The 23,739-nt window shown below is 42.3% G+C and overlaps 2 long non-coding RNA genes across 2 annotated transcripts; one reads left to right on the top strand and one right to left on the bottom strand.

Moving 5' to 3' along the window:
- Positions 1 to 920: 920 nt before the first annotated feature.
- Positions 921 to 9,964, bottom strand: LOC144583711 (uncharacterized). Its single transcript, XR_013537631.1, has 2 exons — positions 9,475 to 9,964; positions 921 to 8,578 (listed from the first exon to the last, which is right to left on the bottom strand). It is a non-coding gene; the product is annotated as an uncharacterized LOC144583711 (long non-coding RNA).
- A 188-nt stretch (positions 9,965 to 10,152) lies between these two features.
- On the top strand, positions 10,153 to 13,872 carry LOC144583712 (uncharacterized). The gene is made up of 3 exons (XR_013537632.1): positions 10,153 to 10,295; positions 11,770 to 11,924; positions 12,058 to 13,872. It is a non-coding gene; the product is annotated as an uncharacterized LOC144583712 (long non-coding RNA).
- The last annotated feature ends 9,867 nt before the right edge of the window (positions 13,873 to 23,739 follow it).

Here is a 23,739-nt window from a genome sequence, read left to right as displayed (position 1 = left end):
TTTTTAAAAAATGAACATTATTGTTGTCAGTGTTTCACCAATAGATACACAGCTGCACCAGCCTGAAGTTTTAAGGGAGATACTGAGGGCAGTGGTGTGGGTTTTAAAATGATACTCCCCTATGTTCTGTCTAACATCTATGTGTGGTAAAAATAGTGGTTGAAATCCCATTGCTTACCACTGTAAATCATAACTAGAGTAAGTCCATAAAGGATTTGGAGTTGACTCACCAACTCCTTACTGAGTTGGTGAGCCTATATTAGTTGGGACTAACTAAACTAGTGTCCCCCAACCTTTTCTGGACCGTTTGGGAGGGTGGGGTCTGTGTGTGGTGGGGCAGGGCACCCCCCCATGCTTGCAGGTTGGTGGGGGCATTCACAGGTGGGGGGCACATACTTGCGCATGCACAGGTGGGCAGGGCATGCTCAAGGGTGAGCGGGGTGTGCTCGCATGCACTCATGGGTGGGCAGGGCACCCATGTGTGCAGGTAGGTGGGCCATATGGGTGGGTGAGGGTGCATATGGAGTGGAGATCTCTTTCCAGAGCCCAGTCCTGCCAAGGCCATGGACCGGCAACAGGCCGCGGACTGGGGGTTGGGGACCTCTGAACTAAACAATAGGGTTTCAGCTAGTGTGTGATAAGTCCTTGTTGGTGTCATAGGTAAAAACGTCTAAACCAGGAGTAGGTGAAGTATGCCCCTTCAACACCCCTTCAGAAAAATAATTTTACAAAAAAAAGGCCATAGAGAATTGCCATTGCAAACTATGACTTCTCTGCTGCTTACAGAGCTCTGTATCATCATCTAGTCAGTTTCCCATTTTCTTCTTCTTCTATGGTTAGTGTCAGTCAGTTATATAGTAGCAAAAAAAGAATGCATCTCTTTTACTTTTGTATAGAATGTTTGTCTTTTACTGTAAATAATCTTAACAATCCATGTTAATAATCTATATTTACTTCCTGGAAAGAGACTTCTGGAAATAACATGAACCCAATCAGAACGGCAGACTCATTCCAGGAAGCAAACATGGAGATGGAAGACATTAAGATAAAAAACAAGCAATGTATGCTAAAACAGAAGAAGCTTCCTTTAAGAACAAAGTAACTTTAATTAGCCTTTATAAGGAATAAGAATGGATGATAAAGTTGATTCTGACTGATGTCTATCCTCCCAGGGTTTTCTAGGTGTAAAGTACTCAAAAGTGATTTATATTAGCCCCCTCCTGTTGACACCATGCAGATTCCCCAAAGGCACAGAGAGGACAAGGCACAAAACTTCATCAGCCACACATGATCTTCGTTGGCCTTTCTTCCAGAAAGCACAGAGGGGATTCAAACATCCGGGCCCTGGTTCTGCAGCAGACACTTCTAACTACTGAGCTATGAGAGCTGTACTAAGCACCGATTAAAAGGGAGAGATCACGATTTTGATTAGAAGCTACTGCAGAGCTGTATAACGAACAAAGAAGCCACCGTTTGCTACAGTCATTCTCTGTTCCTTTGTTGTTGTTGTTTTTACTTTAACATAGAACCTCAACAAAGCCCTTAAATATATCTAAAACCTTAATCAAGTGGTATTATAAATATTTTTAAAAGCAAGTTAATCACTATAACCTATGAAATTTACTTTTTATCTCTTTAAAATATTTTTGAAATAATTGGCTAATATGGCCACACCTCTTCCACTTTGACCATGGCCCTAGGGAAGTGTTTCCCAACCTTGAAAAACCTAGGAGTTCTTGGACTGCAACCATGGTCATCACAGCTAGTGGTGAAGGCTTCTGAGAATTGCAGTTCAAGAACATCTGAGTTACCCAAGGTTGGGAACCATTGCCCTGGGGAGCATGTCCCTTAGGATGCTGGCAAATGAGAAAAACAGCTCTTGAGCTCTTCAGGCTTGCCAACCCCTAAGCTAAACCTTCACTTAAGGTAGTTGTTTCTAAACTTTCTACCACTGGTCATTGAACACTTGCCTTCCCATCTTATTCATCAGTCAAGGTCAAGGATGCCCCTGCATATCTGCCACCTAACTCCACTGGACTCCAGATGTTTCTGGCATATGTTCAATGATTAGCTTTCATTGTATTTAGGAAACCGCCCAGCTGTTGGGGCTTCGCCACTGCCCTGCATTAATGAAGAGTGCACCTCATCTGTTTAATATAAAAATGCATATCTGGCTTTTTCAGACCAAAATGGCGTTGCTCAACAGAGCTAACAAGGCAGAAGAAGAAACAGAGAGATAAAAATAACAGTAATCCATCATTAAAACAGAATTACCAGGCTAAAAGTAGCATCAAGAACCCATCTCTTTCACATACAAACAAAAAAGAGCCAAAATGAACAATAAAGTTAAATTAAGCAACAACATAATCAAGAACATGTTTATAAAGGAAACATTTTGGCAGAAGCTAGAAAAAAAATGAGTGGGAGAGTACATAATCTCTTTTGCAGTTAGGATTTCATATATGAGTCACTACCACGGAGAAAGCTCTCCTGATCATTTATTTCAGAAGGCAATAAGACATGTAAAAAGGCTGTATCAGATATCTTAAAGATGTGAGGGGAGAATTTGATTCAACTAGAAAACTACACTGAGTTTCAGAGACGTTCATGGGACTTTATATTCCAGTGTGAGATAAAAAGGTGTGACAAGGTATCTCAGCGTATGTTAATGAAAAGCTCCTACTGCCAATAACTAAGCCTTAGCAGAGGCATTTCGATCTCCCAGAATGGGAAAAAAAGGCCCTAGACACATTTATGACAACCCCTTAGGGTCCATAGATGGCAATTTGAAAAATAGTAACCTAAACTTGGTCAGAGCTAATTTCCACAAACTACTAACTCCGGAACAGTTTTGATTAAGTCAACAGAATGGTGAACAGGTTAAATGGGTAACTGACTGTGGATGCTCAGAGACTTAGCTTACCTGGGATCATTCCATTTAACAGGACTAATGTGCTACGTGGTGGATATGAAAATCAAATCTAATTTTCCAGTCAGGCTCTTTTTCAAGCTAAAATGGTCAGAGCAAAACTAAGTACAGCTCAGAGCTCAGTTCTACTGACAATAAGATCTACTGTTGAATCAGTTTTTGCTTTTACAAAACCAGTTTAAAATGAAGTGTTTCCATGCTATAAATGGAAGCATGGATTTTTTTTATTTGTATTTTTTTTTTGCCTGGGAAGCATGTTTTTGGGTTGGAAAGCAAGGTAAAATAGTCTTCTGCTAGAGAGTTATTTTAAAACGCTTGTGAAAGATACGATGGCACAAGAAATGACTGTGCAACAGTCTTGTGGTTGGGAAAGAGTAACTCAGGACCATCCGAGGATAGAATTTGAAAACAAGGGTGAGCAATACCTTTATTATAGCACAAAATCTCACAAACAGGAAAGCTTTTGGGTCCTGCAGGACGTTTCATCAGGCAATCATGGAGCAGGGATCATGGAGAAGCAATAGGAAAGTCTTCTAAATTATCATAGTCAATTGTTCAGGTCAGTTTTTCATGATTATGCACGTTCCAAAACGGAGATGGCAATCTTGTAAAATCAGCTGGCAATCATGGGTTTCAGGTGTCATCTCAACTGCTGTAGAGTTCATTGTCCTTCATTCTTTTTGTTGGCTTGGGACGGAAATATCTCCACTTGATCAAAAGAATACCATGGGTTCAAATCCCCGCTTGGCAATGGAAACATCATTGGGGGAGTGGAACTGGTAAAACCACTCTTTAAATATTTCACTTACCTTGAAATTCTTATTAGGGTTGATATAAGTCAGTCCCAACTTGATGGGACATAAAATGACAAAAATGTGTGCCTGTGTGTGTAAATCCCTTTTCTCTCTTAAAGGGATTAAAGGTTGCTCGCAATAATTACAATACATGCAAGGTTAAAAACAGAATAAATGACTGAATTAAAAACAATGAAACATACAGTAGTATTAAAATTCTAAAAACATAGAAAGAACCTTGAAGACACACTTAAAACTACAATAATCAAGTTTCTCAGACAAAGCCTAGTTTTAATGCCCAATGTAGTTATTAAAAGCCTGCTCAAAAAGAAATGTCTTTGTCTGTTGCTGGAAAGAAAGGAGGGAAGGGATCGACCCAGCCTTCCCAAGGAGGACATTCCACAAGCTGGATGCAGTCACAGAGAAGGCCTTTTCTTGTTTTCCCACCAAATGTGCCTGTGAGAGCAATAGGACAGAGAGAAGGGCCTCCCCTCGAGATCTTAAGAGCCAAGAAGACTCATACAGGATAGGATAGGATAAGGATACATTTCATTATACCGCCATAGACCCAATTATACAAAGATACGTACATAGAATAAATACATAGTATAGTATAAAATCTTGCTATACTGTATCATTTTGCAAATTCTCATAGCTGAAAATAAAAACTGAGCCACTAACTGTGTTATTATTTGATTCTCTCTGGACAACAGAAACGTCAGATAGCCTGTGGGAGGTAGACCAGTACATTTACTCATGACTGAATCAAGATATTGGATACTTTGATCCTATATAAGCCACATTCTATAATGATGTGCACCAAGATCTCAATAATGTCTGTTCCACAGGGACAGAGCCTTTCACTGTATGGGGCATTATTATACAAAGAGATACAGCCTTTCAAATAGCCTGGACCAAAGCCATATAGAGCTTTATAGGTCACAAATGGCACTCTGAATTTGGCCTAGAAACAGACCAGCAGCAAGTGGAACTACTATAACAAGGGAGTTACATGCTTCCATTGGCCCCAGCCAGCAGCCTAGCTGCAGCATTTTGAACCAGCTGAAATTTCAAAGGCAGCCCCATGACAGTACTGTAATTCAAATGGGATGTAACCAAGGCATGTGTCACCACAGCAAAATCGGGTATCTCATGTGTAGGGTTAGAGAGACTGCAAGTGATTTGAATTGAGGAATGAGACGCTTGAACATAATACAGTAGACGGGGCTGCTAGTGCCAAAGAAGAAGGTGAGTCACAGCTGAAGGCCTCAATAAAGCAGAAGATCTCACCTAGACCTTCCAACCACTGAGGCACCAAAGAGGGTTTATACTGAGGTCCTCACAGGCTGGACACACGCCCATTCAGATGCTCCTTTGGCCATTCTTCAGAGCTATAAGGTGAAGAAAAAGAATGGCATCACCATTCCAACAGGTTTTGCTCTCTGGAATCTTCTCTTTTTTATGTCAGGCAGTCCAGTTTACTATATTTTACTAAATTTTATTACATTAATAGGATTGAATGTGTGCCATTTTGGAAAGATGGGTGTTACATGAGCAAACAGATCAATTAGGACACTATGTATCTCCCACAGGTCATCACTGTTAGTGTTTCTACCACCATTGATGGGATTTCTCACACACCCCTTCTTGAAATAGAGACGCAGAAATGCATAACTTACGTTACAGACCCAGGGGTGGAGCAGATCAGAACATCTTCTTAAAAAGTACAAGGTGGATTGGCCCTGATTCGTATGCCCTTTATTTGGACACAGGGAGGATTGGGGGTTTGCAGACCTTTGTGATACTTGCTTGTTGATTTTGAGCAAATGGATCTTATCTACTTCTGCTGAAATGAGATCTATCACAGAAGTTAATTGGAAGAGAAAACTCAGTAGAGAACTCTGCATTCCACAGTGAGATTGCTTTGTAACAGACCTGAGGCATGAAAAGGAAAATATTTCTTCACATATTGACAGAAATCCTAGTAAGTCACACCAGAGTAGGCCCATTGAACCACTGATAAGTCATCTTCTCCATAATTCCATTTATTCAAATGAACCTGCTCTAGCTGTGATATATTGTAGTATGCTAACCAGAAGGGTTTCAGCCAATGCATACTGTATTTTTCCATGTATAAGCACCCCCATGTGTAAGACACCCCCCCCCTTTCTAACCCAAAATTTCTTTCGTTGCAAGAAAGTGGAGGGGGAAGGCAGGGATCAGAGCGCTTTGATACCTGCTTTTCCCTTCCATTTCCTTGGGAATAAAGTGCTTTCCCCTTCTACTTCCTTTGCAAAAAGCTGCTTTCCTCCTCCACTTTTTGCGAGGGGGAAAGCAGCTTTTTGCAAAGAAAGTGGAGGGAGAAAGCACTTTCCTCACAAGAAAGTGGAGGAGAAAAGTGATTCCTGCTTTCCCGCTCCATTTTCTTGTGAAGAAAGTGGTTTTCCCCTCTGTTTTCTTTGCAAAAAGTGGATGTGAAAATCAGGGGTCAAAGTGCTTTGATCCCTCCCCCTCTCCTTACTACCGTGTATAAAATGATCCTCCATTTTTCCTCTAATTATTTTAGGGGGAAAAGTGTCATTTTATACATGGAAAAATACGGTAATTACTTCATAGAGCTCAGTGGGTTGCAGCAGTTATAATCCTGGACATAAACTGGGTACAAAAACCCTCTCATTCATGTCGATTATGGGTTGGACAAAGGAATCACTATCTTTTCAGGCCTGGAAAGTTATTTCTAAAAGTAATGATTTGCAGTTATACTGTAGTCCTCAGGCTCAAAACAGTTCACTTTCCCATATCTCACTTTTTTTGTTCACTTTCCCATATCTCAAAAGTTGTTGTTCCATTACTTTAAAATGGCTGCTACAAGCTTCTAGTCTGTAGTGTAAATTATATTCTCCACCAGTTCTTTTCATCATAATCTCAGTGTTAATGTCAGCGCATGACAGGACAACAGCATGAGACACCATGTCACAAGGTATTAAGCCAGCACCTTAACTATATAGCATGCCTATTCTACTGTTTAGTGGCACCTCATTCTAACTATTAAAATGACTAAAACAGAAATTATCCTGCAAAAAGAAGAATGTTATCTCTGATTAAATTGCAGTTGTGTGTCAGGGAGTACAGTCCTGGCTGATCAAGTTGGCAAAGGCTACCTGAGTTAACACTGGATTAGTTGAACTTGCTTGGAATCCAACCTCTCTCATTTAAAGGGTGTTACTTAACACTTCCCTACTTTGGGCCTAATTTTGTGCCAGCATTATGGCTGTGTCCTGAAGCTGAGTTAGAACTGAAGAGCTGGAAGAGACCCTATGGACCATTGAGTTCAGCTCCTGCCAAGGAGCCACAGTGGGGAATCAAACTCCCAACCTCTGACTCCACAGCCAGATATCTAAGCCACTGAGCTATCCGGCAGTTGTTCTTGAGCTGGAGGCTTAGATCTGGGTAATTCAGCTCTTCTCTCATCTTGCTCCTTTTTGGCTCTCTTTGGGGGGTCTTATACTTGGGAAATCTCAGCCAGCAGAGCCCTCCTTTTCTTTCGGTGCTCTGCTGTCTGTCAAGATTGCTCAGTTCAGAGGTGGAAAAGAGTTCTGCAGGCAGGAGGAGATATTTGATGGCAGAAGGAGATTTATGTTAAAATGAGAGGTTTGTGTTTTATCTTAACCTAGAGCAGTCACATCTTCAAGGTTGGGTTGTGTCAGTTTTGCCTTCCTTAGTTGGGTAACTATAACTAGTCACTATTGAGCTCTGCTATCCACCTAAGCTACTTCAGAGGGTTGTTTAAAGGAGAATAGATCAGGTGCTTTTGGAGGAAGGTTGTCTAAAAAACCAAAAAACAAAAAACAATGCCCAAAATCCTTATTGGGAACTGTTTTGCATGTAAGAGCAACTGCTCAAGTGGCTTCCACATTTGGTCAGCTATCTGTCATAGAACGTGGGGTGCAACCAAGAACACAGGAAGATAGGGAGATTCCCACTGGTTTATTAAATGGATTGGCTGAGGACAGAGAATAAGACATTGTCTGTTTGCATGAAAACACAATAGAGCATCCATATTTTTCAGGTCATGTACTGCTATGAGTACCTAAATCTGGAGAACAGAAATGGGGAAGGGCAACTCCTACTTCAAGTCTCTCCAGGACACAATCTTGGAGCAGAGGTTCTGGAGTTCCACTCCACAGTGTAACTTAGGGGGAAGAAGAAAATGCACCAAGACTATCTTTCTGCGTTTTGAAGGAAATTAAGGAATATGGATTGCCATCTAAACTTTACGCATCACCATCTAAACTAAAACTTTTCACCTGCAGAGATGGATAAGAACAGTTGACTCTCTATCCTCTGAGATGAAATCTGAGACCACCACAACTGAAGCTGAGTCTTCAAGCTTGTAGTCTCCAACTTTAACTTCTGATCTTGCATCTTCACTTCCAGCCAGGAGGGCTTTTGGACTTTACTGTTACTTCTTCCACCCCAAGTTCTGCAGTGCCCAGCCTGATGAAGAGTCCTGCCCGGCTGCAATGCCTGTGTATGATAAGTTGATAGTCCAATAACACTCCTCAGCCCTGATTTTGAATTTTACACTTTGACTGTGGCTCTACTTCTTTTTCATCTCAACTTCAGGTTTTAAAAGCTGCAAAATGATGAAGTCCAGAATCCTTCGTCATCCTGCTTTGGGATCTTCCAGAAACACTGGGAGAGTCATCAGTCAGAAACAGTACGACGGAGTAGATGGCGGGCATGGCAGTTACCAAATTCCTTAAGTCTTTGCCCATTTGAAGATGGACCTTTGTGGATAATCCAGCCATTCTACTTCTGAAGTCTTTTGTTGGTTTGATACTTTGGCTGTGATCTGGAAGTGAAGAAGAAGCTTCAATGTTAAATGCAATTTGTAATTGCACACCTTGTCATTATAAATCTGGGAGGATACTGATAATTTAGATTGTTTGGTAACTTAATGGTAACTCAGGTTCTCTCTGGGAAAGAATTCAGCTCCAAGATTTATTTCTGGAGCCTGCAGACCGGAGTACTCACGGTAGGTTGCAAATGGGGTGGTTTTCTGATCCGTGTTGACTGCCTGCAGAAAAAAATGCCTCTGAACATGCATATAGTCCTCTGCCCTGGCTATTGCAAGCAGCAGAGGAGTGGATTTGGGGAGGGTTTGAGCCCCCCCCCCCCGACCCTCTGTTCTATAAAAACCCTGCAGTTTATCAGAACCCTGGCTTGCTCAAGGATCCAGCTGCCCAACCCACGCTACACTGTTGTTTGACCACACTGAAACCATTACTTTTTGCTGACTGTTTTGGAAACAGGGGGTGTATCAATTTAATTTTAGACCCTGGATTCAAGGATCCTAACTCCAGTCCAACTCACTTTAGGGGGCCATGTGGAATCGTTCAGATAAGTGGAAGCAGAAAGTCTGAAAAATCTGATTGTCAGCCCTGGTTTTAAAAAAATTACACGACCGTGTGTCCTTTCACGTTTAAAACTCAAAAGTCTTAGCACTGCCATGACGGCAGGAGTGAAATGGGGTTTTACTTCTGGTTCTAAGCCTATTGACTTGGCGAGGAGCATCCCCTTCGTGGGTGAAAAGAATAATATATTTTAAATGCGAGAAGTGAGAAAACGATCATCCAGAGCCAGAAACGGCTCCCGATCGCAGCAGGGGCCCGCCTCCGCCCCTTCGAAAAGCGCAGGGGGGGGGGGCGCCTGCCGCTCGGTCCACGAGCCTCCCCTGGACCCACATACCGGCTTGGCTGGCCGCCTGGCCATGTTTTTCTTTTCTTCCTTCCTTCCTTTTTTTTTAACAAGCGTTAACCCGTGGTCCACACGCTCAGGCCAGGTGCTGAGGCTGGGCCCCGTTCGCCACCGGCCCCGTCACCTGTCGCTCCCTGGGTGGTCTGACCCTCGCCGTCCGTTCCCCCCCCGTCCCCGTTTCTGGCCTGGGGCAGCTCTGGACTTCGGCCCGGAGGGGGGGAAACCCAAAAGGCCGACCCTCGGGGTTTGGAGCTGGCTTTCAGGGCTGCTTCCTTTTTGGGGGGGGGCACTTTTGATCGGGCTTGGGAAAGAGGGCCGCTCTCGAGTTTCGGCTCCGGGACCCGCAGGGGCGGGCGGGCAGGCGGGCTTTTGGCGAGCTGAAGCGAGACGCCCTCTGCTCGTGGAGGGCAGGTAGCGGTGGGAGAGGCGGCCTTTCTTGGGCAGCCGGCGCAGGGAGGAAAAGAGGGGTTTTTTTGTTTTTTTTTTTTTTTGCATGAGCGGGCGCGTGCATGAAAACAACGCATGGGCAGTTGAGTACCTCGCCTTCCCCTCCTCTCTCCAGTATTTCCATCATCATCGCCGCCGCCGCCGCCTCACCCATCACCCAGCCTCTTCCAAACTGCTGTCTTCTTGCGCCCCCCACTGCCGGCGAACCGCAGAGATCAAAAGAGGCTCGCTGGCCTTCTCCTTCTCTCTCTCCGCTGGAGAGGGCTCCGTCCGCCCTTCCCTTGGCACGGCCCAAGAAGCCTCCTGCCACTTGCCGACGGGGGGAGGCAGAAAGCCGACGGCGCGCTCTTTTCGTCAGCGGAAAGGTAGCCCCCCCTCCAGCCCCCAACCTGGAGACTCTGTCCATCTCCGGGGGCGGGTTCGGCCCGGGTGTTTCGTTACTCCTGGGAAGGAACGATAATTCTAGAGGTATCCAGTTACTAGGGAAATCCAGCATTTGAAAGACTCTAGAATCCGGGAAGGTAACCTCTTTCTGAAAGAGGAAGGCTGGAATAGATTCTCTGGCAGTCTGCATTTGTTCGTAATGACCTTGTCGCTCTAGGTGAAGAAAAAGCTGGAGAGATGGCCTAAAAATATATTCATTCTCTCCCTCTATCTCTCTCTGTATTCTGCCTTTATCTTTTTCCATACACGTATGAGCAAGTCTGTATACGTGTATGCCATGCATCTCCTTTGTCGTTCTCTAATTAAACCGGAGGTTTCTACCCAAAAGAGTATTCATTTTATTTATTTATTTATTATATTTATATATCGCTCTATTAGTGCAAAACCACTAATAGTAGTAGTAGTAGTAGAGTAGAGTACTGGAACCTGATCAATAAAACCATAATTGTTCAAATGTAATATTTTTGTTCCAAAGAGTATCTAAGCCTCTGCATTATTTATTTTGTTAGTTTTGTATTCTTCTCTTGAGATTGCTCTGCATGGTACTGAGGAAGCCGTTATGTTTTAAACCCAGTCCCGCCTCCAGGAGTTCGAGAGTTCCCTGGACCGACCAAACAGATGTGTTTCTCCCACACCAGGAGAAAGGCGGGGTAGACATTAATTAGATAAAATAGATTGTCTCCGTTAGCTCTGGCAGCTAACGTATATGCTGGGAGCGTTTTACAAAAGATCTCCTAAAATGATTAATTGCCATTTCCATTTTCTTTTGTCCCTTTAACGGATCTTTATTACAGCTGCTGCGGGATTTTAGTGTCATTAGCAGTACAACTGTATGGACGGATTTTCTGTTGCTAGTCTCGCTACAATACACCCATTGACTCAAGCATTTCATTCACTGGGTCTGCTCTCCAGTTTGAGAAGAGCAATAGGACATTGACCTATACATCTTTCCTAAAGGCGTAAGACCCACTGGGTTTAGTGGGATTTAATTCCGAGTGAGTAAGCGTGGACTCCGATTGTTAATGCCGATTATTAGAATTTAGCGGACGCAAAGTTCAAGGCCATGGTTAGGGTGTTGCAAGGTCTGTGATGAAAGAGGCTGATTTATCCCAGTGCCATTTTTTCGTGACCCAGTTCTTCGTCTCTTGCCCAGTGTGGTGTAGTGGACAGAGGGACGGACTAGAATTCTGGAGATCAGGATTCGAATCCTCACTTGTCCGTGGAAACTCACTGGGGAAGTGGAACTGGTAAAACGGCTCCTTAAATATCTCACTTACCTTGAACGTCCTTTTCGAGTCGCTATAAATCGGTTCCGATTTGACGGCGCATAACTAACTATTCTTCACTTCTACCCAGCCGTTAAAAAAGCTGAAAGCATTGTCTTTTGTAATTCAGATTAGCGGAAACCGCTGGATAGCGTGGTGGATATTAAACTGGGAAGCTGACCTGGATTCAGGAGTAACCGCAGTCTGGCCACCCTTGACGGCTTTTCTATAAATCCTTGGTTTGTCTTCTCTAAAATGAGAACGTTCACTTCTTCAAGCTGTCAGGTAAGGTTACTTCTTTTGCAGGTGGATGAGATAAGAACTGGAGGCTCGTCCATGGTGTAGCGCCCGCAAGGGAAACCTGCCGATGGGCACAATCTAGTCAAACTATGCACCTATGTTTCTTGTTTCTCCTCAGGAGTAAACGCCATTGTATTTGGTCAGCAGTGAAGCGCATTTTAAACTGAAGCCTTCTTCTGATTGATTTCGGTGGACAGTTACGAATTCTTCCACTGAAATAAATGGAATTTCTAGGGTTTAACGTGATGGGCATCTGATTTCAAATATGGATCCATTCAACGCATCTCCGAGTATTTGAAATGGGCACCTTATAACCCATGGAAGTAAAAATCTATTTCTCTCTTAATTTGTTCCATAGATCCTTCTTCTCTTCTTTGTTTAAAAATGCCTCTGTGTGCGAGTCCCTGCCTCCGTGAGTCCTTCAAAGCTTTGTGACCACTCTTCATCATTCTTTTATTGTTTTATTGGTGGTAATTAAGATAATTTATTAAAGCAAACAAACCTGGAAACCAGTTCTTCCGTCCTATCTGATAAGTGTTTATTTGAACCTTTTCTCATCTCTACTTTTTGGCTTCTGTATGCATATGTGTGTGGTTTGTTTTTTCATGTGTTTTAATACAGCAGAAGAAATTTCATAGTCCATTCCAAGAGAAGATGCCTCTTTTTAAACGTTACTACGAAGTTAGGAAAATTTTTAGATTTATTGCTGCGGTTGGTATGAAAAGAGAAACCCACTGATTTCGAAAGTGAGATCATACTAAGATTGGCCTTCCAATGCAATGTATTACTCAGAAGTAAGCCTCCTTGAATCCAGTAGATTTACTCCCAAGAAAAGAGCTACAGGATTGCAATCTTTTACTTTCCATTTTGCTTTCAAATTTTCCTTTTTCTCCGAAAGCAGAGTGCCTCTCCCCGCCTCCTCCCGAATTAGCTGTGAATGGTATTTAATTTTAATCAGGCCTTTTAGGGCAGTATATTTTCCCATTCGGGGTTTCAAAATGCATCCTCACCCCCCCTTCACCCCCAAAATGGAGGACTCCAGTAGAAGTATGGCACTGAATTAATCAGACATATATAAATCCACAAGCCAGGTATAAAACCCAATCACCGTCTTCCGCCGTCTGCCTAGATTGAAATCCAATTGTCAGCCTCACTCCAGCTGCAGTTCTGAAAGCGTGTTCCAGAAATCTTGGGTGAAAATCGGGACTCCCTGCTCTTTTCGCAGAAAACTGATCTGAACAGCTCCGACTCAAACCGAGGAAAAGACGAACGGAGCCTTCCTTTCATGTCTACGTGGTTAATGAAAAAAAAAAAATTAACATTTTTACGACAGTATTCCAGGAATAAGCAACCCCCCCCAAAAAAAAACCGCTCACAAGGGAATTCCATACAATATCAGTGACCGAAAGGGAAGTATTTTATAAAACAGGTCCGCCGTCATTATTAAAAGGGGCCTGTCCTGCAGATCAAGAAACCATTTCTTTAAACTGAAGAACTTCAAAGGGATTTGGAAATAAGATAAAATAGAATTCCGTCAGCTCAACACGATGTATTTGTAGGGAGAGCAAAGGCCTTCCTGCATAAAGCATTTTATTTGGTGAAATATTCATTTAATTTGAATCAGGCCATTTAGAGCAGTATATTTTCCCATTAGGTTTTCAAAATGCTTTCCTCTGATTGGAACTTGGCATGGAATTAAGAAGGCATATATAAATGCATAAATGAGAGATAAAACCCAATATAAGATATTTCACCATTACAGCAATCATTACCCTGAAATATTCTCACTCATATTCACCTCTTGGAGGTCCAAAGATACACAGATTTCCAACCGAAATATTTAATCCGAATTGATGCATCTTACAGAGGCGTAGTCTTGCTACAGTTTTAACGGTGGCTGGGGGGGGGGGGTTGAGCATTAACGTCCCCAGGATATCTAGGATTCCCTGATGCTGAATAAAAGCATCTTGTGTGATCTTGGATTTCCCCTTTTTGTGTGAGTCTGAACAAACAGGAAGTACATCGAGGGTGAACTGCTGAAAGAAAAAGATGAATTTGCTAAAGTTAGAGAAAAGAAGAAGCAATAGCTGGTACAGCGACAGCCGCGTGGAATTGGACAAGGGTCTGTCTAATAGGCAGGATTTGGGGCAATTACTTTTTGGACTACAAGTTCCATATCCCATAGGTATCACGGCCAGTGGGGTATATTCTAGTGGAAAAGTAACTTTTCTGGGTTCCCTTAATCAGTAAGAAGAGAAACCTTTGCATCTTCAAGAGGAGGAGGAGAAGCCGAACAGGGCACGCGCGCGCTCCTGCCGCGGCCTCGGGAGCGCGCTCTTTTGAACCAACTTTCTCTTTTGGCGTCTTGTTTTCAGCTAGATATAAAAATCGTCTTTGCACGCTTTGGAAGATAAGGCCTTCTCCCTTGAGTGGCGTCACTATTCCTACTTAGAAGTAAGTCCCGATGAGTTTGTGTGGGATTGCTTCCAGAGAAGTCTGAGCAAAGTTCCCCCAGAAGGATTTCACAACCCCCCGTAAAGTCTCTCCCGGAAGTGGATGTAAGACGTTTCTCCTACTCTTTTCCTTATGAAAGAGAGAGTGTGGAGATTAGAGAAAGAGCGAGACTTCGTTTCTGAACACGAAAAGGGGAAATAAACTTCAACTGGGAGAGAATACTCCCAGATTACAACACTGCCGGTTTTTCGCCTTGGAAAGAGGGTCTGGAGATTTTCGTGCATTGTTTGTGAATAGTGAGCGTGTCCAGTAGACTTGCTCTTTAGTAAGTCTGCTTAGGATCCGGGCCTGGGGAAGCTAAAGTCTTGGATTAATCCGACCACTTCGGTCTGAAAGGCTAGTCAGTCTAGTGCCAGAAGAAAGTTTACTTCTAGGCATGGAGCCCTGTTTATACCACAACAAGCAAGCGTCTCTCTCCCCCTCAGTTTATCATCTCATACGCTAAGTGAACGTAATAAATCGAAGGAACAACGGAACACACTTTTCTCCTACCCTTCTAGTGGCCTGCCTCTACTCTGGGCCATTTATACACATAAACATAAAAACACCCAACCTTCCACCAGACCAACAGATGGAAGCAACAGCCAAATACTGTAGAGTTGTGGGAATACGTGACAGAATAATGGATCCTTAGTCTGTGGAGTCTAGGTGGTTGGATATAGGAAACGTCATGCCCAGCTGACAGGTATGAGGGTGACCATTCCAAAGGTTCATGAAATGGAAGTTCTACACAGCATGTGCCTGATCTGAAAAGGTACAACAGGTATCAGTCCAAAGGAGGAGTGGAAAATCTGTGGTTCTCCAGATATTATTGGGCAACACCCCTTATCCTTTATCCCAGACCAGGCTGATTAGGGCTGTGAGTCCTGCAGTTCAACAACATCTGGAGGGTTATAGGTTATAGGTTCAACAGCATCCTGCAGTTCAACAACATCTGGAGGGTTATAGGTTGTTATACAGCTTGCAAATTGCTTATGAAAGGGTGATGCATTCAGACTGTACCTCGCTAAGGTGAATCAACATGATTGTTGAGGTTACTTTCAGATGCTCTCACACAGGTGGTCTTCTGGAATATTCTATTTGTTTAATGCGGGGGGGGGGGCTTTCTCCCTCTTCCCGTATGAAATTTATTCATAGAAGCTCAATTTGTCTTCTTTCCTCATTCCTAATTTGGAACCACCTGTGTGTTCCAATTCCACATGTGAGTGTAGTTGTGTGTATTGCTGCTCAGCTCATCATGAAATTGTGTGAAGTGGCCATATTAGCTCAATACTGATAGTAGCAGTGTTGGAAAATTCCACAAGCAACATCACCTCTTAGCACCTATTTGTCACAAATGTCTGATAGGGGTCCTTGTGAAGTAGAGCAATTTGTGTATACATATTCTTTTCATTGTCTGTTTTTCAACTTTCCTTTGTCCCAAAGACAGTAATAATCTACTAATTCCTGTCTTTGTCAGTCAACTTTACCCTTTATTTATATGGGTTAATATCTCTCTCTATAAATGTGTTAATATCTCAAGAGCCCTATGCAGCCCTTCCAATAACCATGTGCTCCAGCCTTGCACTTGGTCAGATATCTAGATTAGGAATCAGGCTTTTTCATCAATGTGTTTTCTTAATAAATCTTGGTAACTATTTTTTTACTTTACTCAGCCTCTGTGTTGTTTATTGTTCCAGAGAACAGACAAAGTGAGTTTAAATGCCCACAGGAAATATTGCTGTATTTACTCTACTAAACAAAGGGATTCCCTTACAGGAGTGCCCAACGCTCCAAAAATACATAACAAGAAAGGCAGGAAAAAAGTAGCATATCTTTGATCCTATGAAACATCAACAGACTTTCCCAATCTATGGGGATAGTGGGCTTTGTAGTCCAACACATCTAGAGTGCATCAGGCTAGAGAAAGGGATATTTGTTTATTTATTTAAAATATTTTACCCCACCTTTCTCCTTAAAAAGGAGCCAAGGCAGCTTACAACAATAAACGACAGCATTTAAAGCTAACAATAGTGAATATACAAATACTGAAAAAGGATCAAACAAATACCACACTAAAAAAAAGTAAAGAAAAGCAACACCAAAACATATTAAAAGCAATAAAATACAAAATCCCCCGCTCAGGCAGCCAATCACTACTGGAAAGCTTGCCTGAAGAGAAAAGTCTTCACCTGTTTGTGGAAGGATAGCAAAGATGGGGCCAGCCTGGCCTTCTGTGAGAGGGAATTCCAACATCAGACAACAGAAAGCAGCTGCAGTTTTTTCTGGTTTCACTTATTTTTAGGCCAGTAGGCTTGTAGTAGGTGTACAACAACTCCTAAGAAAGTAGTCTAATCAAGAATGGTTCTCTGTCATGTGTGTTCACAGAACCTCAAGAAGTTACTTTGAGGACTGAAACTTCTAGAATTCCCAGCGAATACAGCCATAGCTGCTGAAGAATTTCTGAACGCTTCAGGCCAATAAAGAAACTTTCCTAGCTCTAGACCTTGATACGAGAGTTGATCCCACCAATTTCAGGACAATTCTTCCTTCACATGATGTATTTGTCAAATCCAGACAGACTTAGTTTCACATAAAGAATACCCACCATCCAAATGTTCTGCACTTAACTCCATCAAAGCCATCAGAGCAATAGGGCATGTGGAGTGGAGAGGTCCCTTCTGGGGAAAAGCAAGTTCTTTATTATTGCAGCCCCTGCCTGCCACTTTGCTACTGACTTCCTTTGTGCCAGTTGCAAAAGCAAAAGGGAGGAATCCAAGCGGACCCACCAAAGGAAAGGAATGTCAGAGTGAGCGAGTAGCACATGTGTGCATCAAGGTGGCATAAAATTACAGCTTTGAGAGAAAACATTTAAAACTGCTCCAAAAGGACTTGTTTCTGAAAAGAAAAGAAGAAAAATCATATTCCATTGAACACTTTGCCATTGGAAAGCACTGTATGCACTTGGCAGCATAATCTTGGTGGTCTCAAAGGAACCTGAAGTTCAGCACTGTGGAAAAAGCACATGCACTGCAAAAAGGAAATAAATAAAAATAAAAATTTAAAAATAAAATAAAATATGTATCCCATATGTTCCACGTGTGAACATCACGAAGTATGTTTTGCACAGATCTTCCATGATTTCACGATTCCCTCTGGCAATATTACCAAATCTCTTCTTTAGGGCTGCTTCCATCTTTGAAATTTACAGGTCTCTCGGCCCATTTAAAATGCAGCATAACATAAATTACAAAATAATGATACAGACATACAAATGGGAGTTCCTATTGTTCAATGGCTGGGTGAAAATGAAACCACGGAGGGAGATGCTAAGCCACTCGGCTTTGGATAATGTAATTCTGAAAGGACTCCACAAAAATATATGATGAAACTTCTTTAAAAATTAAACTCTCCCTCCCTCCCTACTCCCCTCCACCTTCACCCAGACAGATGTAAAAAAAAAAAAATACAAGGTGGCCAGATATAGGAAACCTTAGGCCCAATTACTGCTGGGCCTAATGCTTCCATCTCCTGGCAGTCCAAACTTTTGCAATCTGAAAAGGTTAGTTATCCAAGTTTTACTTTGGGCAGGTCTTTTGAATCTTTTTGTTTGATGGAATCCCCAGATGGATGGACTGAAGAGGAGAGTCATAAACACCAGGAAACAAAGTACGCAAGTAATAAAGTTCCACCCCTTCATCCATCCATTTCATTAAGTATCCACATCCATTCTTGTCAATTTCTAAGAGGAGACAGACAGACACTAAAGCATAGTTAGAACTTGCACTATTCTTCCTGGTAATTGACTCTTAACTAATCCCACATGGGTGGGGGAAAGTATGGGATACAGTATGAATACTTCAGAATCAGGATTCCAAATGACATTAACAGGTTGCAGATCTGAGTCAAAACAAACAAAATGAATTTCTAAAGGGAAAAATGGTAAGGTGTACATTTAGGCCAGAAAGTTAAGATGCAAAAATATTGGGATGGGCAACATCTGGCTTGGCAGTGGCACATGTGGAAAGGGCTCTTAGCAGTCCAGAAGTTAAACATGAGCCAACAGGGTAAATTGTGACAAAAAGAGCTAATGCAAGACTATGTTGCATTAACAGAAGTATAGTGTCCAGATCAAAATAAGTCACTCTGTTCTGATCCTCATTTGGAATACAGTGTCCATTTCTAGATACCATATTATGCTGATGATATCAGCAAGCTGGACATGCCCAGAGGAGGGTAATTGGGGTGGTAACCAAACCCTATGGGGAACAGTTAAGGGATCTGGGTATCTCACTTCACATACAGGGTATGTTAATAGAAAATTGAGAACTAACCAAAACAGTGTTAGGCAAGGTCATTATAACATTGGATAAAGCCCTCTCCATTTCCCCATGCATTAGCTGGGGGTGAGGCTTTCATCTGAATGCATACTTCATTTGTAGCAGCCTGTAGGATGTAGAGGTGATGAAGAGCATAGGAATGTGTCTCAAAATAAATCAGAGGCTACACAATGATGCTGTGAAATTGAGTCTGATTCTTCCTGCTGGTCTCTCTCTGCCCAGTTGATTGCTTTCCCATACCACCTCTAACCAGCATATGGAGAAAGGGAGATCTTCTCTGATGAGTCCATCCAGCATTCCAGTTATCCCCACATTCACTTGCCCCACAAAATGGCCACCAAGATATGAGCACTATAACAAAACACTGCTACATGGGACAGTATTTTGCAGGGTATTATTGTATCTTTAGCCTGGAGAAGACTGCGAGGTGATATGACTGCCATTTTCAAATATTTGAAGAGCTGCCACGTGGATGATGGAGTGAGCTTGTTTTCTGCTACTCCAGATCATAGGACCAGAAGTAATGGATTCCAATTAATGTACAAGGAAGGAGATTTTGACTAAGCAACAGGAGGAACTTCCTCACCATAGGAGTTGTTTGACAATGGAATGGATTTCCTCAATGGAGTGGCGGAGTGTCCTTTACAGATATTGTAAGCAAAGGATGCTTTAGCTGTGGATTTCCTGCTTTTACAGCACTTTGGATTCAGTAACCCTTTGTGTCTCTTCTAGCACTACAATTCTGTGATTGAATTACATATTCAGTGGTGCTCTATCACAATGCCACAGGGACAAATCTGATTATAGGTCCATTATTAATAGGAATCCAAATTTACACATGTGTGTTGCGATCTTATACGCACTTTGTTAGAAGTAAGCCCCATTGAATTCAGAAGAACTAAATATGTACAGGATGACAATGCCACAGTGCAAGCCCATATATGTGTATTCAGAAGGACGTTTCATTGGCTTACTCCTAAGGAAACGAGTGGCGAATTACAGAATTTGGACCAGGAACAAGAAGAGGTTAATTAGACAATAAGAACAATCAAATACAATGGGACATCTTGCTCTTGACTAAACATGCATAAAATTACTTGAAACAAAAAGTTGAAGCTAATACTAGAAGGATAGTTCACGCAGCTTCCCTTAGTATTACATGACTTGGTCATTTTAAATTGGCAATCCAAACCAGTCTTCATCTCTAACTCCAGCTTAATCCCGTCTTCATCTCTAACTCTATCCCACTAAAGCAAAGTGTACTGCTTATGTACCACCCCACAGTGCTCAAAGCACTCTATGGGTGGCTTACAATTTAATTACACAGGCTACACAGCACCCCCCTCCCAGCAGGCTGGGTAGTCAATTTACAAATCTCAGAAGGATGAAAGTCAACCTTGTGCCAGCTGCCTGAGCCTGGGGTTGAACTGAGGCTGTGAGCAACGTCCACACTGCAATACTTCAGTTTTAACCATTGCAGCATGAGGGTCCTAAAGTAATCCCCAGTGTTGTCTGTTCATAGAGTTTAGTTTAGGGAAAAACTTACATTTCCTGTTTTCATATAATGACTTATATAGCATGGGAAAGACAGATAGGAAACATACAGACGAAGGTACCCCTGTAGAACTAGATCCAAGTTCCTTGCCCATTAATGTTTCTGGGAGGCTTCCCGAAAAGCATTGCAATGGGCGATTTTTAGGAGTTATAATCTTAAAAAGTAATGTTCTGTGCTCTGACCATAGCTGGCTTATAGGTTCAAATGGCTTATTCAGTAAAGAAACAATGTAACAGAGTTTATTTTCAGGAAATAAAAATTTATATTTAAAATGCCAATACTACTGTTAATAATAATTGTGTGGCATCAAGTCAATTCTGACTTATGGTGACCTTTTCCAGGATTTTCTAGGTACTCAGAAGCGGTTTACTCCCTTCGTCTGGGGGTACCTTGGGATGGCACAGCTTGCCCAAGATTACATGGACTGGCTCTTCTGGAAGGCACAATGGGGAATTGCGCTCCCAGCCTCTGGCTCCATAGCAAGATACAGTATGTAATTCACTGAGCTATCTAGCTAATACAAATCTACCTTTGCCCAGCATGGAAGCACGTTTCTTTAACCCTATCAAAGTGCCTTATAAACTGTAATTAGAAGAATTAACACATCCATTTCATGTCAATGGGGCTGATTTCTATGGACCAGGTATAGGTTTATGGCTAGGTGTAGTTTAAGTACTCCATTTCCTCATCTATAAATGTGACTGATAAACTTCTCATTGGAAACATTACATTCTGAGAATATTACTAGAGGATAGTAAGGCAGTGTTAAGTCTTCCTTTTCCCTGAAGCTAGTAGGGAAACATAAGTAAACCCCATTTTCAATGCATTTTTTTTAAACCTATGGGAGAGAAGTGCTTTCTGTCTCTCTCCAGACCTCTTATAAATCCTCCAATGACTCTATCATAAAATCCAAAGGAGAACACAAGACTCTTCTTTGGTTTTGCCATAAGAGACAAAAATGGCCACAAGATTTCAGAGGTCTCTGCGATTCTGTGTTAATTCTTTGACCAAAGAAACTTGCAAGACCATCCTAGCTGTGCCAGCCCAATATATTGTATTGTCTGTTGAAAGGCATAGGATGGTTTAAGAGAAATCATCGAATCAAAATAGCCTTTGTGAAGGAATGGATGAACTGGGAAAGATGAAATACAGAATTCAGTTGCTGGACACTTGGATGCTTCTGTTGTGAGTGCCTGGGAAGCTGTCCAGAAAGGCAGAGGTCAACATGTAAAAGGACAATTCATACCTTCACTTTACTTCCTGTTACTGAATACTCCAATGAAAGGACTGCGAGAGGAGCTGACTCTTCCATGCATATATTTTATCAAAGGGCATATTGAAGCAGTCCCCAAAAGAATCTGACACTTTCACTGTAACTCTTGACTAGAAAGGTGCCAGTCCACTTCCTTCCCAGAGAATGAGGCAGATTTCAGTTGTGGAAATAGAAGCAGGACACGGAGATGAGAAGCTTTGTCTGGATGGAGGATGAAAGGGGCTTAGGATGTTGTTGGAAAGCAGTTTGTAATGTCCCATTTATTTGTATAAAGGGGAATTAGGAAAACTAGTTAATTAGCCAAGCCTATCTCCCAGGAGTATGTGCTTTGCTCATCGACTGTTCCACAAAACCTAAAAGAGGCTCAATCTGACTCTAAGGAGGAGATTGTGTGTGTTTGCTATCCTACGATGCCGTGCTGAGATGGAAGCAGTCTGTCCATGTCCCAGAACTACGTTATTCTTCTGCTAAGGGGTGAATATTAGATAGGATAAATTAGTTTTTTATTATTTTCTGGTGAGTTTCTCTTGAATGCCTTTAAGTCTGTGTTTACATTTGCTTCTGCATTTTGAAAAACCTTTTCTTATTCAGGACTTATGCCCTTTTGTCCTTTATATTTCCTCCTTTCTTTCTATTTAATAAACTACAAAAATCCTTTCATGCAGCTGTATGGATTATGGCTGGGAGGGTTTGTGATACTTAAACCAAGTCTTGCCTCAATCAGTTACTGGAAACTATGTGTTTGTGTGGGAGTGGTGTCAGATACCTCACAAGATTGGTGTGCTAGGCCTAAGTGTCTAGCCTTGGGGATTCATTTTTGTTTTAAACCCCCAAAACAGTGGTCTCCAACCTTGGGCCTCTTGAACTACAACTCCCAGAAGCCTTCACCATCACTTCTGCTGGCCAGGATTTCTGGGAGTTGAAGTCCAAGAACATCTGGAGGCCCAAGGCTGGGGACCACTGCCCTAAAGGACAGTCAACTTGAGGGCACTGGAGTATTGGGAGTGATATGGTTCCAACCTCTGTAGCCTTCACCATATTTGACTCTTCCTTGCACTGTCCCACCCCAGAATGAGCAAGATTAGTATAACTGAGTGGCTATAGAGAGGGAGTTTTGACCAGGGAACTATGACATATTTCCATTATGCACATAGAGTCCTGCTAGATTTGCCATAAAAGCTTACTCCAGATCTGGCAATGGGATAATCCTATCTACCATACTTTTGGGCAACAGGTTAAATTATGCATATAGAATTTATGTATACATAAGGTCACATGCTCCATGTGCTTTCTCCTTGAAGGAGAATATCAGAGTTTCAGGAGGAAGGGATTGTGAAGCTGCTGCTACCTCGATTATCTGCTGCATCAGGTGGTTGCCTCACTCTGCCTAATGATAGGGCCAGCTCTGATTCCTGCTCAATGTAAGAAACTTCTGATCTTCCAAATGTCCTGGACATCAGAAGCCCAAGATAATGTAAAGGGCTGGCAAATGGCAAGAGATTATTAGAGTTGTGGTCCACAACATCTGAAGGGCCAGAGATTTCCCACTCCCTATTCCTGCTCAAATATCCAAAGATGTGTATCCAAATTCCATATATTTATTCCTGTTTCCCACACATACACTTAATAAGGCTACTTTCAAGTGACTTCTGCTGTTACATAAGCGTCTGCCATCTTTCCCATAGCACAACGTCTGTATGAGTCTCAGGGAGAGGGGGCGGGGGAAGTGTCTATGGAAAAGGAAGTAGAGCCAGTACATACCAACACCCTAGCAATTCCTGGCTGCAATAGTAGCCTCAGGGCCATTTTACCAGCTGGTCTAGATTACTGCATAGAAGATATATGCTTTAATTTGTTAGAGACTGGGATTGTATGGAACTAGCCAAAGCAGAAAAATATCACATCTCCTTAAACAGCATTTTCTTCCCTCAATTGCCAGACGTTGTTAGTTGGCTACGCACAGAATGGCAGAATTGCCACCCAAAGGTATCTTGTTTGGGAGGCCCTAAAACATTGTCTCATCAGAAGTATCCATGTGCATCTACAGGCATGCTAAGGAATTCTAAAACACAATTCAATCCCCTCCCCAACCCCTTAAAATAACTCCAAATTAAAAAAAAACATTAAAGACTCTTTGCA

Source organism: Pogona vitticeps, chromosome 6, assembly GCF_051106095.1.
Source record: "Pogona vitticeps strain Pit_001003342236 chromosome 6, PviZW2.1, whole genome shotgun sequence".
NCBI lineage: Eukaryota > Metazoa > Chordata > Lepidosauria > Squamata > Agamidae > Pogona > Pogona vitticeps.
Note: the sequence above shows the minus strand (reverse complement) of the source record. Positions and strands in the feature narration are given on the sequence as shown.